The sequence below is a fragment of the Loxodonta africana genome, chromosome 16 (genome assembly GCF_030014295.1).
Source record: "Loxodonta africana isolate mLoxAfr1 chromosome 16, mLoxAfr1.hap2, whole genome shotgun sequence".
Taxonomy (NCBI): Eukaryota; Metazoa; Chordata; class Mammalia; order Proboscidea; family Elephantidae; genus Loxodonta; species Loxodonta africana.
In genome coordinates, this window is record NC_087357.1 from 38,188,627 (window position 1) to 38,203,148 (window position 14,522).

At 40.1% G+C, this 14,522-nt stretch overlaps 1 protein-coding gene across 11 annotated transcripts in view; it reads right to left on the bottom strand.

The window, feature by feature from the left end:
• ENTPD1 (ectonucleoside triphosphate diphosphohydrolase 1) overlaps positions 1-14,522 on the bottom strand; it is a 184,135-nt gene that overhangs the window by 74,013 nt on the left and 95,600 nt on the right. The gene's annotated exons all lie outside the window — the stretch shown is intronic.

A 14,522-nucleotide genomic window follows, 5' to 3' on the forward strand; every position in this document is an offset into this window, starting at 1 on the left:
ACGGCAATTGGTTTTTTTTTTTTTTTTTTGGTATGTGTGATGGTTAAGGTTATTTGTTAACTTGGTTGGGCCATGATTCTCAGTGGTTTGGCAGTTATGATGTAGTATGACAGCTATATAATGATGTAATCATCTCCATGATGAGATCTGCTATGAGCAACCCATCAGTTGAAAGGGAGTTTCCATGGGGGTGTGGCCTGTATCCAATATATGTGGACAAAACTCACTGGCTTTTGCTCGCTCTGGATCCTGCATCTGATCTCCAGTTCTTGAGATCTGAGCAAGCAGCTTACCTGCCAATCTTGGGATCCGTCAGCCTCCACAAACTGTGAGCTAGAGGCCTACCATCTGACTTGCTGATCTTGAGTTCATCAGCCCTGCAGCTACGTGATTCCAGAGAAGCCTCCAACCTGACCCATGGACTTGGGGTTTTCCAGTCTCTACAATCATGTGAACCTTTTCGTTGATATAAATCTCTCTCTCTCTATGTGTGTGTGTATAAAAAAAAAAAAAATTTTTAATATATATGTACATTTCACTGGTTTTGCTTCTCTAAAGAACCAGCCTAAGACACTACCTCATAGAGTTATGTGAAGATTAAATAAAATAATATACAAAGAAACTTTCAATATGACAGATGAAAAAAACAGAAAAAAGAAACAAGAGGAAACAGAAAATTTCAATTACTACCGTCAGAGATGAGAAACTATTCCATCCATAAAACCAGAGAGTACAATTTTATTTAAAGAATCTATCAGAAAATAAAAACAAGCTTTTAGAAATCTAGAAATTAATAAACTATAGTAACCAAAATAAGAAATTTTAACAAGAGTTGAAAGATAACATTGAGGAAATATCCTAGAAAGTAGGGCTAAACTTCAAAGAATAAGGAGAGAAAACAGAAGAAATTAAAATTACCAATACAGGAAAGGCAACATCTGACTAATGGGTCTTCCAGAAAAAGAAAATCATAGGATAGAAATTATCAAAGAAATCATATGAGAAAACTTCCCAGAACTGAAATATTTGATTATCCAGATGGGAGGGGCCAAGTGCTCAGCACAATGGATGAAAACAGACATACAACAAAGCACATCACCATAACATCAGGGATAAAGAGAAAATCTTAAACACTTCTTGGAGACAGAGGGTGGAATGGGAGTAATGATGACATAAAAATAATCGGGAGTAAGAATAGCACTGAGCTTACAAATTCTAAAAGACACAAAAACCAAAAAAACTAAAACCGTCCCCATCTAGTCGTTTCTGACTCATAGCGACCCTATACAACAGAGTAGAATTGCCCCAAAGGGTTTCCAAGGAGCAGCTGGTGGATTCGAACTGCTGGCCTTTTGGTTAGCAGCTGAGCTCTTAACCACTGTACCACTAGGGCTCCAAAAGACACAAAAGGCCTCAAAAATTCTCCTCACATGCACCTTTACTCTGGAAGTTACTTAAGGATGCGCTCCAATTTAGTGAGGTAGTGAACCTAGAAAGAGGAAGAGCTGTGATGCAAACTGAGAATCAACACATGGAAGAAGCCAAGAAAAGCCCAGGATGACAGTTGCACAATAGGACAAGAAAGCAACCAGCCTAGACTGAGCAAGACAAAGAATTTAGAAAGGAGGTTAAAAAAAAAGAACAGAACAAGACAGGACAGTACAGGACAAGACATGAAAGGAAAGGAATAAAAACACCTGTTAGATTACTAACTGTGTGAAAAATTCTACTGAAATATTTGGAAAGAATGACTAATAGAGGCACAGAAAACTAAGCAGACGAAAAAAATGAGATCCTATTAACGCCAGTATAAATAAAAAGTGGTCCAGGAAAGGAAATCTAAGGCACAAATAATACTTACTTGGATATGTTAATATAAACACTAAATAATTTAACGAAAAATTGATATGACTATATATAGAGAAGATGTGGATAGGGCAACCCTGGGGAATATAAGAGAGTGAAGTACTCAGCTACCACAATAGGAAAGCAACAGATAACATCTAAGTTACCAGTATAAGAGCAAATACCAGAAGGAATTCTAAAAAGATTCAAAGTGGCTGCCCTGGAGAGTAGGGCTTGGTGGGGTGTGGGATGGGCAACTGCTGTTGTGTGTTATGACTTATTAAACTTGACTTTATGTGCATGTATTAGTTTAATAAAAATTAATATTAATTTTTAAAAATCTCACCAATCCATCAAATAAAAAAATCCAGGAGCCCCTGAATGAGGTGATTAACAGGGCTATTCTGCTTTGAAACTGTGTTATTTGATTTCCTAATGTCCTCTAGTGGAGCTGTTCTGTGCTGAGAAACTTACTTTACAAGCAGGAGAACGAAAACTGATACTCTTACTGTGTTGATGCTCTAAGAGTTCAATAGTTTTCAGGACATGTTCTTTTTTAAATTCAAGCTGATTTCTTCATTTCAGGTGCATTTTTACTTTCACCTGCTTTTCTCATTTCATATTCAGGGGTTTAATTTGTTTGTTTTGTTTTTTGAGGTTTTTTTTTTTTTAGCATTTATTTGTTTAGATCGATACAAATCTCATTTCTGGATATTCTCTTATTTTTGTAGATTTGTGGAAAATATACTCAAATTTTATTTGAAAATGAAAAATAAGGCATATAGGAAATATACCATGTTTCACATATTTCTCCAAATCTCCTTAAGTTTTTACCAATTAATAACTTTTCACTTAACTTTAAAAAATTTCAATGGTGTATTTTTAATAGCATTAATTTTTTTATGATTGCAAAGTTACATATTTATTGTTAAAAATTTGGAAAATACAGAAAAGTAAAAAAAGAAAAATCAAATCCACTCTCCCTGATCACCCATAAGTAAACCTTCCAACATTTTGATGTGTATCTCTTGCCAGCCTTCCTCCTGTATACATACAATATCTATATTAATTACATTTTAAATATTTTTTTAACAAGATGGGTTTTGACTGTTCATATAGCTTGATAGCCTTTTTTTTTTTTTTCTCCTTAACAATGCTTTTTTTTTAATTCTTGGGAAATTATTTACATCATTATTTGATTACTGTTTCACATATGGATGTGCATTACCAAAAAAAAAGAAACCAACTTATTGCCATCGAGTTCATTCTGACTCATAGTTACCCTATAGGACAGAGTAGAACCACCCCATAGTGTGTTTCTAAGGAGCAGCTGGTAGATTCAAACTGCTGCCTTTTGGTTAGCAACCGAGCTCTTAACCACTATGCCACCAAGGGATGTGCATTAAAAAAAAACATTACTTTAGGTTATTTCCAGTTCACTATTACAAACAATGCTCTAATAAATATCCTTGTACATCTATGCATACATAAGTATGAAAATCAGGATGGTTTCCTTAGGATACATTTCCATGGGGTCAGAGTGTGTACATTTCTAATTAAGGTTTTATGTAATTATAGCCAAATTACCACCCAGAAAGGTTTACCCAGTTGTACTGTGGCCAACAGTTTGGGAGTGCTCATTTCTCCACTTATTCAACACTGGGGAGGGGGGAGAAAAAGTTGTTTTTTTTTTTGCCTTTTTAATATGTGAAAAGTAGAGCCTCATTGTTTGCTTCTTCTGTTTGTTTGTCTACCAGTAAGGCTGAACATTTTCTTATATTTTTTGCCATTTAAACTTCCTAACGTGCAAAAGGAAACCCTGGTGGTGTAGTGGTTAAGAGCCATAGCTGCTAACCAAAAGGTTGGCAGTTCGAATCCACCAGGTGCTCCTTGGAAACTCTATGGGGCAGTTCTACTCTGTCCTATAGGGTCACTAGGAGTCAGAATTGACTCGACGGCAACTGTGTTTTTTTAAACCTGCAAAATGCCTGTTGAGCTGTAACAAGAGTCAAGTCTACTACTGGTTGTGTAAGGTGCCAGCGGCATGTTGGCCATTATAATTAATGCTTAATAATCAGACATGTGGAAATCCTGGTGGTATAATGATTAAGAGTTCAGCTGTTAACCAAAAGGTCAGCAGTTTGAATCCACCAGGTGCTCCTAGGAAACCCTATGGAGCAGTTCTATTCTGTCCTATAGGGTCGCTTTGAGTTAGAAACCACTCGATAGCAATGGGTTTTCAGGTTTTTTAATCAGACATTTAGCATAGATTACACAGAAATCAACAGAAAGAAAACAGTTTTTCTTCACAGAGAGATGAAATGAAAGAGAGAGAACAAAATGCGAAAGAGATGAGGAGAAAGATCACGAAGTGAATGAAGTAATGCCTAACCATCTCTTTCATCTATGCTAAACATAGTTATCTATCTCATCCCCTTCCAGAAAGAATTATAAAGTCCCTTTACTAAGCAAACACCAGAATTCATATTTAAATTTTTAAAAATCAGAGGTTGTAGCTAGTGGGCCACTAACTAAAATAGCAAGCCTACAGGAAGATTGTTAACTTCAAAACTTTCTTCCAACAGTCAATTCCTTAGAAAGGCCCATAGCAGAGGGTCTGAGACAGCATTAAATTATAGCTTGCAACTGGTTAAGTGGAAAGAAAAAAGAACAGAAATGTGTGAAACACAGGCCATGCTGGAAAATGAAACAAGAACCAAAGAACCATCAGAGAAGCACAAACCACTTCCCATATAGCTGGTAGAAACTGTGAGCTTCAAGACTGTAGGTGGAGGTGGGTCAGGATGGCAGGAGGAACAGCTCAGACCAGGAAAACTGAGCCCAGAAGAGAAGGCAGAAGTACAGATAGGCACAGAAGAAAGGTGGGTTCAGGGTAACACCCAAAGATAAGTGGATCAAGTAAAGCAGGAGAGAGAGGAGAACAGGAACCCAGTTATCAAAGATCTGAGTTTAGGTGCAATGGTCAGTCAGGTCAACAGTGAGCCACAGGCAGAAGCTAGAGATCAAGAGCCAATCTGTAGATCCAAACCTGAGAACTAAGAAATTCAGTACAATATATGCAAAGAGGAAAAATTATTCTAACTGTTGGCAACCCCTAAAATCTAAAAAGATTCCACTTTTACCTACTTAAAACTGGGCAAGAGTTTTTACATGGATTCTGCAGAATGAGAAAACATTTCTAGCTTACATACTCTAGGACTCAAGCTTACATACTCTAGGACTCAGTGCGTAGAAGCAGGTAATTGTAGAGCAAACAGATCCTAACAGACAACACACCCCCTGCACTGGGAGGGGATTTTTATCTGGTGCACACCCACAGGTCAAGGTCATGGTTATCTAGTTTCTAAGATAGGTGTCCTGAGATAAGGTCTTCCCAAAATTCTAAACAATAGACAATTCCAATTTGCTGAACAACCAAAGGCAGAGTTAAGGAACTTGGAAACAAGTTGTCCTGTTGGGTTTCAGTCAAGAGAACTGTAATATGGGAAGTATCTTCAGGGTTTGCAGAAGGGTTTATGGGTAGGTGGGTTGCTTGCTAGAGAACGGAATCTGGATTCTGATCAGTTTTGGCCAACCAACGGCAGATATAATGTTCCATAAAGAGCTTCCCTTGGTTCCCTGGTTTGGAATAAGATTCTTTCTCTGTATTAGTGGTCTGCCTGGGTCTTGTCATTTTCCTTTGCCCTTTCTGTTGTTGGAAGCATCTTTGAGTAACATGGTTGTAACATACAAAGACAGACTTTTGGAACAGGTGATGAAGCAGAAATATATAAAGGTTCCCAAATAGATTTAACTAGTTAGATGCCTCTAGAACATTGTAATGTGATAATCCAGGAACTTGCAGGAGAGGAGCCAAGTATACTGATTTAGGAAATAATATTAGAGACATTAGATCTGGGCCCACAAGGACACATCAATAAGGCCCTGAGGTATAAGGACAATAGATAGAATAATCTTGGAAAACATCTTTTAGGGAAGCTTTCGCATAAGCCAGAACACAAAAGACTTGCCACTCCTATCTGTTTCTATTAGCACTTAGTGAATGGAAAATTTGTTGGACCAATGAGGACCCTCCTGACTGTCCTTACTGAAACCCACACCAATGATTGTTAAGAAAGACAATTCAAAATGCAGGATTACAGTTTCTAGCCAATCTTTGGAAAGGTGAAGCTTTCAATGATTTTGCCCATTTTGTAATGTTAATATATACTGATGACTCTAACATTCTTTGGACTTAGACAGACATGGCTGTAGCAGCATGCTTGTCTGCTTTTCCATTCTTGCCTATTCTGTAATATTTCCTTGGACTCAGGCAGACATGGCTCTGGCAGCATGCTTGTCCACTTCCCACTTTTGCCTTTTTGAATATATGCTGAATAAAACTTTCTATTTGCTTTACTAAACTTTGTGATATTTTTTATCCTACAACAATACTACTGAGCGGCGGCACCAAGATGGAGGGGTAGTCAGACACTTCTTGTGGTCCCTCTTACAACAAACACCCGAAAAAACAAGCGAGTCAATTATATATGACAATTTCAGAGCCCTAAAATCAAAAGCAAAGTTAAGGAATCAGACTGAGCAGCAGGGGGAGGGAGAGATGGTTTGGAAGCAGTGAGGAGTTGCCAGATCTGACCCAGTGGGAACCGGCACTCCATAGGCCGCATCTGCTGGAGCAAGTGCAGCGAGGCAAGCAGTGGCATTCGGAACACGTTTTCCACAGCGGGAGAGATAGAGCAGTGGAGAGTCCACTCATGCCTCCAGAAGCAGCGAAAAGCGGTATGCAATTGGCAAAAGATAAGTATTTGTGTCTAATCTACCGCATGGAAGAAAAACATCCCTTTGGTAAAAACTTTTTCCCATTTAACTGACCCCTTCCCTTCTCTGCACAGGTCCCGAGCCAGCTTCAGTGATAGTCGCTTTCCCTGGGCTGAAAGTAGGACCTGTCGCCTGCCCTGACCCATCCTCCCAGCCTTGGAGAAAGAAAAAATCAACAAACGGGGGAAAAAATAATCTGCCAGCTCCCCTAAGCTGGGAACTCAGGGCAGAAACAGCTCCTTTGCCTGGGCACAGGCATAAGTGGTCCATGGACTTTGAATGCCTTTCACCCCTGCATAGACTTATGTGGGTCCATTTCAACAGCATAGGCCCTAATTAACACAGTACAACAAGGTATATACCTGAAGTCTAATTTCAACTGTTTCAGCTATGTGGTGGAGAGGCAGGCTCATGAAATTTGACACCGCTCTGCCTATTAAACAGGGTTGTCACCTACCCACATCACGGGCCTGAGGACTGGCAGCTTTACCCAAGCCACCTAGCCACCCTCGACAGAGGTCCAAGAATAAGTGGTGCCTCCCAGTCCTTACAGCCAACGGCACTGGGTACCCATAGTCTGGGTGCAAAACCCTCCCACCTAGGTGCCCTAGGGAACAGGGACACACTTTCCTCACAGATACTCAGAAGCGGTTGTCAGTCCTCTGCCTTGCTCAGTGTGTGACCCCCCCTACTGCAGCAAGATACCTGTGCCTACACCAATCACCCCTGCTTGTCTAAGACTGTAGGTGAGAGCCTCCACCACACACTTGTTGACCGACTACCTGGACACCTGAGCTGGATCCATACAAGAAATGTAAACAAACTCCTGGGCTCATATACCTAGTAATAGCTCTAACCACCTGGCGACAGGACGTTCGAGCTTCAAAGGCGCCAATAACCAAACTAGCTCACTTGAGCAGCCTATTTGGGCATATCAAAATGAAACAAAACAAGAAGCAAGGACACAGTAAGCAAACATAAAATAAATAAATACAATAACTTATCAATGGCTCAGAGACAACAGTCAATACCAAATCACATAAAGAGGCAGACCATGGTGCCTTCAGCAAGCTCCCAAAACAAAGAATCAGGAAATCTTCCAGATGAAGAAAATTTCCTGGAACTACCACAGGTAGAATACAAAAGATTAATATACAGCACTCTTCAAGAGATCAGGAAGGAGATCAGGCAAAACAGAACAAGGCAAGGAAAGCACAGACATAGCATTAGAGGAATGTAAGATTACAGAAGAGCATAATGACAAATTTAATAAGCTGCGAGAATCCACAGAGATACAGCAAACAGAAACTCAAAAGATTAACAATAAGATTTCAGAGCTGGACAACTCAATAGAAAGTCATAGCAGCAGAACTGAGGCAATGGAAGTCAGAATTAGTAAGACTGAAGATTAAAGTACTTGATACCAATATATTTGAGAAAAATCAGACAAAAGAATTTTAAAAAATGAAGAAACCCTAAGAATTATGTGAGACTCTATCAAGAGAAATAACAATACTATTGAGCAGTTAGGAAGCATTTGAGTCATCAGTTGTTGTATGTGGATTTAACAGTCAGTTTGTTGGTTTGGCCTGTGATAATAAGAGGTTGTCAGGGCTGCACAACTCCTGTGGGTGTCATTTCAATTCTAGACCATCCAGGCACTCCCTGGTGTTGCATTGTGCATCAGTTGTATGCAGCAGCCCTGGTTGGGTACTTAGGAGTTACACATAAACCTTCTATAATCTACCTCAGGAATAAACTGTGATTTTTTGATAATGTATCCTTGACTTCTAGGATCATTTTTTATACTAGGGTGAATCATAAGAAATTGCCAGTACTGGGCAATTTTTGAGCCACATAGCTGGCAATTTGATATGGTTCAGCCTAATAAATATATTTGTAAAACAGGGGAAGGTACTATAGTTTACAAATTACTAAACACTTCTTAAAACTGGTTGGATGTTAGCAGGAATACTTCAGCCACTGCCTTTAATAAGTTTCTCATTTATGGAAGAACCATCAGCACTACCTGCTTTAATGTGTTTGTCTAGCTGTGTATCTGTCAACCTGGCTGGTTAGGGGTGAGTCAAAGTAGACCAGGACTGGGGTAGGATGTGGATAAAGACTTTCTTCAATTGCTAGGGTCCACTGAAAGATGGCCTTCGAATAGAGAAGTATTAGAGTGGGGAAGTAGAATGGTGGCGGGCGGGGCGGGGGGGAGGAAGGGAGGAGGGTAATATATAACCAGTAAGTTTACAAAAAGCCAGGGCAACTCCAGAAACTCTTCAGGCATATGAGGAATGTCCACTGGGTGGTGGTTCTTGACTAATGGGGAAATATTTGTAGCATCCCAATTCCCATTTGAATAAGAACATGCTTGCTGGCCCAGCAGAGCCTCTGGCTTTTCTTTCACGGAATATGGTTATGATCTGGACAGTGTGTTAACACTGGAGAGTAACACACCCTCCCATAAATATTTCACCCCTGAAAGACTTAACAGGCAACTGATGATGTTAGAGGCTGTAAATAGGATACATAGAACAGAAACAGGCTATTTCTAGCTGAAGCGAACATTGTTGTTACTGTCTTCCAAGAGCCTATTTCCCCTTCTTCTGGTATCAGGGCTCTAAATTTCTTTGGGGGAACCATGACCCCTCACTCTCAGTCATATTTTTTAGATGTCATTGATTCCACCTTAGTTGGGGAGCAAGGGTGGCAACAGGATCAACTCCACCAGAATTTTGCTTCCAAAACTCCATCCAAAAGTGCTCTTACCAAGTTCACCCACAACCTCCATTGTGCTAAAACTTAAGCATCAATACCCATTTCACCTTATTTGACCCAACAGCACATCAGACAAGCCTGACTACGTCCTCCTCTTGAAATATTGTCTTTACTTGGCCCCTAAGGATACCAGAAAAACCCAAACCTGCTGCCGTCGAGTCAATTCCAACTCATAGCGACCCTATAGGAAAGAGAACTGCCCCATAGAGTTTCCAAGGAGCAGCTGGTGGATTCAAACTGCCCACCTTTTGGTTAGCAGCCGAGCTCTTAACCACTGCACCACCAGGACGCCACACTCCCCTAACTTATTCTCCCCACTCCAACTAACACACACACACACACACACTCTTTCTCAGTCTTCTTGGTTGTTTCCTCCTCTTATCCTCAACCTTTAAAGTTGGAGGGTCCCAAGGCTCAGTCCTCCCAACTTTTCTATCTACATTCTCTCCCTTGGTGAACTCAGCCAGTCTCATTTGAATTTAAATCCATTGTATTTAAACTGAGTTTAAATACCACCTGATGACATCCAAATTTCTCTCTCCAACCTGGTCTTCTCCCCCGAATCCCAGGCCTGTATATCCACCTGCCTTATTCTAAATCTCCATGCCAAATCAAACCAAAGCAGTTGCTGTCGAGTTGATTCTGATTCATGGTGATCCCATGTGTTTCAGAGTGGAACTGTACTCCACAGGGTTTTCAATGACTGTGATCTTTTGGAAGTAGATTGACAGATCGTTATTCCCAGGTGCCTCTGGATTAATTTGAACCACCAACCTTTTAGTTTGTAGCAGAGCACTTAATCATATGAGCCACTCAGAGACTCTGACGTCAAAAAAAAAAAAAATTGCTGTCGAGTTGATTCTGACTCATAGCAACCCTATAGGACAGAGCAGAACTGCCCCCATGGGGTTTCCAAGGCTATAAATCTTTACGGAGGCAGACCGCCACATCCTTCTCCTGTGTAGTAGCTAGCTGGTGGGTTTGAACCACGGACCTTTGGGTTAGCAACTGAGCGCTTAACCACTGCATCACCACTGGTATCTCAAAATTAACACATCCAAAACTGAGAACCTGATTTTCCCACCCAAATGTGCTCTTAGTCTCCCCGTCGCAGCTCACAGCAACTCCATTCTTCCAGTTTCTCAGGCCTAAAACCTTAGGAGTCAAGTTTTCTCCTCTCCTGATTCTCATCAAGATCCAGAAATTCCATTGACTCTATCTCCAAAATAGATCCCAAATCCAAGTGCTTCTTGCCACTTCACTACCACCTAGAACTGGACACCATAATCTCTCACCTGCATTATTGCAGTAGTCTCCCAATTGGTCCATTTCCCGCCTTTTTAGTCTATTCTCTATACAGCACTCAGAGTGATCCTAACATGAACCAGGTCAACCTCACTCCTCTGCTCAAAACCCACAGCGGTTTGCCATTTCACTATGAGTAAAAGCCAAAGGTTATACAGTGGCCTACAAGGTCCTATATGTTCTGTTTTCAAACCCGCTTCTCAGCTGTCACTTCCTAGAGCTCTCCCCCTTGCTCTCTCCAATCCAGCCACATTGGCTTCATTCTATTCCTTAAACACTTAATTTCTCATCAGGACTTTATACTTGCTGGGCCCTCTGCCTGGAATGTTCCTCCTGGAGACAGCCACATGGCTCATTTTACCTCTTAAAGGTCTTTATTAAAAATCACCTTCTATCTTATTAACCTAAGATTGTAGTCTCCCAACATTTCTTATGCCCCTTCCCTGCTTTATTTTTCTCCTTAGCATCATGGTTAGGAAAGTTCAGAGTTTGGCTGCTAACCAAAAGGTCAGCAGTTTGAATCCACCAAGTGCTCCTGGGAAACCATACGGGGCAGTTCTACTCTGTCCTCTAGGGTCACTATGACTCGGAATCAACATTACGGCAATGGGTTTTTGGTTTAGCATACAATGCATTTTACTTATTTTTTTGATTATTATCTGTCTCCTCCAACCCATCCACCCAGAGTGTAAGCTCTCTGAAGTTAAGAATTTTTGTTTTATTTCCTGCTGTATCTTCAGTGTCCAGTACAGTGCATGACAAATATTCTATACTAAATATTTCTGAATGAATGAATGACTGCCTCTTATCCTTCAAACATAATCAAGTTCACTCTAGTCTTCAACATTCTTCCCTTGATCCAAACCATCCCTCAAGCCAGCTCTCTCCTTCCCTTCTTCATCTCACTTCTTGAGTTATCTATGCTCTATGTTCCTACTTCCTTAATTCTTGCTCTTCAGCCTCTCAATATGGCCTACTACTTTCCCAAATCTATTCTCACTGAGGCCATTTAAAACTCCAAATTCTCAAACCCAATCACCATATTCCTTCCAGTGTAAAATGTGCCAGCTGGGTTTTTGTAAGGTTTTGTTGTTTTTTTGGTGGGGATTAGATAATGGTGTTGAGAGTAGGAAACATAAAATGCATCCCAATTCCCAAAAACATTAAACTGTGGGGCAAGGGTAAAGGATGGGAAAAGGTGCTCTAGAAGAGGAGAAATACAACACCTACTCCCACCCTCCTTCTTGTCTTTTTGCAGCTTTGGGGCTTCTTCTTGAAATATCTCAGAACTCTCTCTTCTCTTGGGTACCAGGTTCAGACTTTCTCTTTCCTTTGTGAGTATTCCTTTTGAATCTTTTTTCTTAAACCCCTTCTATTCTCACTCCCTTTGTTAATGCTGGTGTTTCTCTAGGTCTCATTCTTCATCCTCTTCTATTTCCTTTCTCTACACCATCCAGGGTGACTTATCCATGCTCATAATTTCAACCACTGACTCCATGCTCCTACTCCAATTCCCATTATCTCTTATTTAGCCAGACATCTCCAAGTTCTAGACCCAAATTTCTATGAACCTACAAAATATCTCTGCCTTAATATCTTACAGGTACCTCAGATTAGCTTTTCTCCCTCCTTCTCTGTCAAATCTACAGTCTCCCCCACATTACCAGCCTTGTGTAAAAACATTTCTTGACCCAATTATCCAAGTCTAAACCTGAGGATAAATTTTGATTTCTCTCTCAACAAATAATCTAGTCCTGGGGAGTCGACCTCAGAAAGAGTGGCTAAATCCAACCCCTTCCCTCACAGACTCTATCAAAGCTCTAGTAAATGTAGGTCCCCATCATCTCTTACTAAACTATTGCAGAGGCCCAATTCTGGTTTCATCAAATGCTTGGTTCATCCCCCAGGTCATCCCTATAAGTATGATCTCATAAAACCAAGTCTAATGACTACTGACTATATGTCAGTATAACTAAAAACACTTGGTCACACTCTCCCACGTTTTTGTGAAAATCAATAGCTGGACCCAGAAGGAAATGGGGATATTTTTCCAAATGAAATGCCAATGAATTAAGATTAAGAAATGCCAGTAATGTCCAACAGTCCCTTCTCTGAGACAGTGCAACCTGACAAGGAGGAAGTAAGAAGAGGCTTTAGTTGGCCCTCCCACAACCCCCAACTTGGAAAAACAAAAGTGCACTAATACAGGAGAAGACAGCAGAGTATGATGGGAAGGGCAGAGGAAACACTTTGGGAAGCCCAGGGTTGTTGTTTTGTTTTGTGTGCGCATTTGTTTTTGCCTCTGTGAACTTGCAGCAATGTGTCCAATATGAGTATGAAGAGACTTTAGAACTTAATCTCCAACAAAAGGCATTGTCATGCAAAGCACTAAGCAGTGGAACAGGAGAGGGCTCACTACACAGTTCCACAGAGGTTTGCTCTCTGGGGGGCAAGGAGCAAACAAAAAAAGATTGCCCCAGAGAAGGGTTTTTCCTCACTTTTATGCCTCTGGACAACAATATTCACAAAATTCTGACACTTCTGTCTCTCTATCCCCTGAAACATGACTATTTGGTGAGAGGAATTCTGCCTTCTTTCCAGAAACTGAGTGGTCCTTTTTGCCTAGAAGATTGAGATGTCCTCATGCACATAAAAGAAGATCTTGCATTTGGTGATTGCTTTCTTCCAGGATCCAAATGGAATTGGAGGGGGCCAAGAGGAGCCTATGCACTCCAGCCACCACTAACTTTGGATGGGGAATAATCACCCTACAGGTTTGCTATGAGTGAGAATTGACTTAACAGCACACAACAACAATGGTTCCTTAAATGCTTTTTTGAAAAAGGTGAAAAATACATACATTCATTCGTATATTTTTTTGTACAAAAGTTATCTCTTTTCTTTCAAGAATAAAGTCTTAGATTAAATAAAGTTTGCAATAAAGTAGAAAGAATGATGAAAGGAAAGCTTCCCTCCAAAATAGATATGATGCGGGAAACAGAGAAATTATTTTTGTTCTTTAATTAGATTCAAGAGGACATTACTATGATAAGAGAACAGACTAAGATAAAAGACTTCATGGAAGCCAAAAACACTGTTGCTGAATGAAAGTTTATATTGGAGATAGTTAAGGAAAGTTGAATGGTGTAGAGGGCTATTTTAGAAAATATTCCCATAATGCAGAGAAAAATAAAAGAAGGAAAGGAAGGAAGGAAAAAAGAAAAGGAGGGAGGAAGGCAGGGAAAGAGAGAAATTTATATGGGGTTCAGAGATTAAAGAACCAAATAATAGGTCTCTGAAGAAGAAAGAAGACGGAGGAGGAGGAGGAAGAAAGAATTGGTCGAAGTGATGACAGGAGAAATTTTTCTTACTCTTGAGTCTTAAATTTGTAAATCAAGAGAGTTCACCATGTTCTGGGAAAATCTGTGAAGGAAAATCTGTACTCAGTTATCTTCTAGTGAAAGTCATAAATTTCAGAAATAGAGAATAAAAATGTTTGGGCGAAAAACAGCTTATTGTTTGTACTCAAACTTCATTACAGCATCAAACTTCTCAAGACAATAAAGGAATACCTCCAATAAGTTGAGAGACTAAGATTTTTATGTCCAGACAAGTTGTCACTATTTTACCACACTGATGCCTTTTCTAAAAAATTGCTTCAGGATCCTATCATATCATAATGAAAGGAACCAAGATTAAGAACTCAAGAACAGGCAAAGACATCGTGAGAAAAAAACTACATTGAAGTC